Source organism: Acomys minous, assembly GCF_964271855.1.
Source record: "Acomys minous genome assembly, chromosome: 11".
Taxonomy (NCBI): Eukaryota; Metazoa; Chordata; class Mammalia; order Rodentia; family Muridae; genus Acomys; species Acomys minous.
Window position 1 is genome coordinate 61,295,479 of NC_140492.1, and position 4,368 is coordinate 61,299,846.

The following is a 4,368-nucleotide window of genomic DNA, read 5'->3' on the forward strand; positions in this document are numbered from 1 at the left end:
GACAAGGGGGGGTGCCAGCCTGCCACCAAAGCCAGACATTGGCTCCTCTAAGCTGCCTCTTCCTGCTTTGGGAAGTTTGGGTTGTGGTGATTGACATGGAATCTCCCCGGCAGAGGGAAAGGGAGCGGTAGTCTCAGGTCCCGGCTTGAGTGTTGGCTAGGGGTCTAGAGCCGTGTTGTAGCTCCCGCTGCTTGACTTGAGCATGTGGCTCCGCTTCCTTCTGTTGTGGTTATTGTACAGTAAGAGAGTAGCCATCCACTACTCTCAGAAAGTGGCATAGGCTGAGCAGTAAAGGAAAACCCTTTAAAACACATCATTAGCACATCCAGAGGCCCTCCAGTGTTGTTCTGTGATCTGAGGTCAGAAAGGAGGGTGAAAGGAAAGGAGAGGTGCTAATTGGCCTTGAGAGTTCAGTATTTCACCCTGAGGATAAATTAGTCATGGCCAGGGGTACCCGGCTCATTAGTGGGAAAAGCCAGAGGGCATGGCTTTAGCACCGGGTGAAGCTCGTTCGTGGGTCTTGTCAAATCAACTTTCTGAGGCTCACAGAAGCGGCACTTTTCTTCCTTCCTTCCTTCTTTCCCGCTTCTTTTTTCTCTTTTTCTTCTGTTGTTTTTGGAAGGAGGGTGTCATGTATCCAAGACTGTCCCCAAGATTGCTATGTATTGAAGAATGAATGACCTTAAACTTCTGATCCTCATGCCTCTGTCTACTAAGTACTGTGTTTACATGCATGCCCCATCATGTCCTGATCAACTTCCATTTTTTTGTTTTTGTTTTGTTTGTTTTGTTTTGTTTTTTTGAGACAGGGTTTCTCCGTGTAGCCTTGGCTCTCCTAGACTCACTTTGTAAACCAGGCTGGTTTCGAACTGACAGTGATCTGCCTGCTGCTGGCTCCCAAGTGCTGGGATCAAAGGCATGTGCCACCATGCCTGGCTCAACTTCCATTTTTAAAAACCAATCTCTCTCTCTCTCTCTCTCTCTCTCTCTCTCTCTCTCTCTCTCTCTCTCTCTCTCCCTCTCTCTCCCTTTCCTTCTACCTCTCCCTCTTCTCCTCCCCCTTCCTTGTGTCTATCTGTCTGTCTGTCTGTCTGTCTGTCTGTCTGACTGTCTGTATGTGTAAGCTGCCGTGGGAGCTGAGGACAAGCCTTTCTTTGCCTCCCATCTTCCTATAGGAGCACTAGGATTGTACCAATACTGCGCCTGGCTTCTATTTTATTTTATTTTTACTAGGCAAAGAATTGTATTAACCTTTTCTAAACTTTATTCCCAGGCCTCTTCAGCTTAGTTTGTCCCCAAAGAACAACTTGTGTATAAGCAAAAACTGAAAAGAGCTGCAGTGTCCAGGGGGCTTGAGCTTAAAAAATATTAGACAACTAAATTTTGTCAGATCCATAAACAAGAATTTTTTTAAAAACAGCCATGATATAAAATAGCTGCTCCTGTAACTTCTGCAAGTGTCACCTTCTTCAGAAGATGCCTCAGTTCAGTTTGCCTTGTTCTTAGAAGCCTCATCAAAATTCTCCACAGATCTGGAACCTCCTCTCGCCCTCCCCCCTTCCCCACCTCTCCCCCTCCCCTGCTCCCTCCTCTCCCCCCCCCTGTGCCCTCCCCCTCCCCCTCCTCTTCCCCAGTAGCAAGTGCTGCTTTTCCATCCATAGATTGTTTGGGTGGAGCTTCAGCCAGTCTCCTTAAACTAGTCAGACTGTCTGTACTGAGCTGGTTCAGGGTGCTGGGAAGCATTTCTGTCAGCTGCTTTGTCTCAGCGCGGCCCATAATAGTGAAGGTGTTTGCTGCCGGAGATGCCTGAACTGTTCCTAGGTTTGTAAACATGTTCACCTCGTCAGTGCCAGAGATATTGTTTACCCCCAACTTCTTTAAGGAGAGCTGCAGTTTTTTTTATCATCTGTGTGGCTGTTCTGTGAACCACCTTTCTCTTTCTGAGAGCAGCTCCTTTCCCACCAATGAGCACTTGCGCCCGCAGTTTGGCGAGTTTTTCCTGGCTCATCATCATTTCTTTCATTCTGTTGGACTGGAAACAGGGACCGCTCAGGGGACTATGGTTCACGCTCAGGGGTCTCAGGCAGACCAGCTGAGATAAGGCCCGCACACACAGCGACGCAAGTTGGCAGCTCGCTCCAGGACTGTCAGGTCCTCCTGTTATAACCCCAAGTGCTTTACTCATTGAGTCAATCCCCAGCCCCTTTTCATTTGTGAGATAGTCTGACTATGCAGACAGGCCATGTTGGGCCCCAGCCGTGATCTCCCTGTGTGTACACCGTCGCATCTGGTGCACACTGTACTTATTGATTATTGGTGTATAAGATGCATGGATGGTCCCATGGGTGCTACAGAGGGTGTGTGGAAATCAGAGGACAAGCTTCTGGTGTCAGTTTTTGCCTTATACCTTTATCTGGGTTGTAGGGAGCAAACTCAGGCCTGTGTGGCAAGCTCTGCCTAGTGAGCCATCTTGCCTGCCTTCCTTCTCCGTTTTGATAAGAAGTTCATGATTAAAACATCATCATCATCATCATCATCAACAACAACAACAACAACAACAACAACAACAACAACAACAACTAAGATGGGGCAGGTGAGATGGCTGCTCTGCCAGAGGTCATGAGTTCAATTCCCAGCAACCACAGGGTGGCTCACAACCATCTATAATGTGATCTGGTGCCCCCTTCTGGCCTGCAGGTGTACATGCAGATAGCACTGTATACATAACAATGAATAAATAAATCTAAAAAAATCCAAAGTAGAGACCTGGCCACTCCATCACTCCTTCTCTTCTTGCCCTTAAGACCATATGTGTTTGTGTTTTGGCCACTCTGTCACAGGAGCACCAGCTGTAAACTCAGGTGGCAGCTGTTCCTGCTTCCTTAGCTATCAAGTGGGATGTGTGCTGTCTTCTTACCTCATGGGGGCGGTGCTGGAGTCCACTGGTCCATGCGTGAGAAAGTGCCTTGTGGTTTGGAAGGTCTTGCTCTCCAACGTCCTGTGTTGTATTTCCTCCCCTTTGAAGATATGGAGGAGAAGAGAACTTTTTCATGTTTATTTATTTCAGTGAAATCCAATTTTGGGTTCCCTTTTCAGTCTGAGTGATTGCTACAATGTAAGGGCAGCTTAAATGTAAACACTACTCAGTGAAATGGAACCACTAATAGGTGTGTATGTGCTTGTATGTGTGTGTGTGCGTGCACGTGCAGGCATGTACGTGCGCACATGACTGCACATTATACAAATTATCTTGTACAGTTATGGAGCTGAGAATTTCACTGAAGGGACTTGAAGGGACTCTGACCAGCTCCAGCACAGTAAACACGGCTCTAGCAGGCCTTACCCTCCCCCCCATCCCTCTGCCTTTGCTAAAACAAACAAACAAACAAACAAACAAACAAACAAACAAAACCCATTAGATTGCATTCCTAAAGCTAGCCACCAAGTTCTAGTCCCTTACGTGGCCATTTCCTCCTCCTCAGGCTGACTACCAAGCTCCAGCTATCGAAGCATTAAAGCCCACCAATCAAAAGCCCCCTTCAGCTCACCTAGTTAACAAGCCCAATTATTTAAACACCTCACCCTAACAGAGGGTTTCTCACTTTACTCTTTATAAACTGCCGTTCTCCTGTGTGCCACATCTGTCTCCTCTCCACCCAGAGGCAGTCCTTTGTCCCTTCCCTTGTCCCCTGCCCCTTCTCCCTCCTCCTCTACCTCCTGTCTTTGTCCCTTTTTTATTCCCTGGCTTCTGTCCTGGAGCAAATACATTTCCTTTGTGCTGAGAATTTGGTCAAGGAGATCCCGTGCTGATACTTTCCCTTTCATCATAATCTTCCTGGAAGAAACAGGAGAGGCACACGTGGCAATCAGTTCAGACACAGAGGTCTGAGAACGGGGGTCGGGGAGACATTTGGTAATTGATAGTGTAAGTCCTGGTCCATACCCAAAGGCCCACGAACCAGGGAAGCCAGTGTCTGGAATGGCTCAGCTCTGGAGAAGAAAGATGTTGCCTCCCTTCCACACATGGGCCTATCTGGGTCCTCAACAGGTCAGAGGGGAGTTTTAAACTCGTCCTGTTCATGTCACTCTCACGCAGACATATTTTTACCAGCTATCTGGGCAGTCCTTTGTCCAGTTGAGATGACACACAGAGTTAAACATCACAGAGTTATGACTCCTCTTGAAATATTTTAGGGATGCTCACTACAGGTTCCTGTACGCCTTCTAAGACTGATAGAAATCCTGGCAGAGCTGATTCCTGCATAAGCAGGTGGCCTGGTATTAATGCTATAGCTTCAAGGAGAAAGAGCACCAACCCAAACCACTATGGCCAAATTATTATTATTATTTTTTAAAGTTCATGTACCC

The 4,368-nt window shown here is 47.4% G+C and overlaps 1 pseudogene across 1 annotated transcript; it reads right to left on the reverse strand.

The window, feature by feature from the left end:
* Positions 1-1,393: 1,393 nt before the first annotated feature.
* On the reverse strand, positions 1,394-2,098 carry LOC311608521 (transcription factor BTF3-like; annotated as a pseudogene). The gene is made up of 2 exons: positions 1,661-2,098; positions 1,394-1,532 (listed from the first exon to the last, which is right to left on the reverse strand). The product of its transcript is annotated as a transcription factor BTF3-like (transcript).
* Between the last annotated feature and the right edge of the window lie 2,270 nt (positions 2,099-4,368).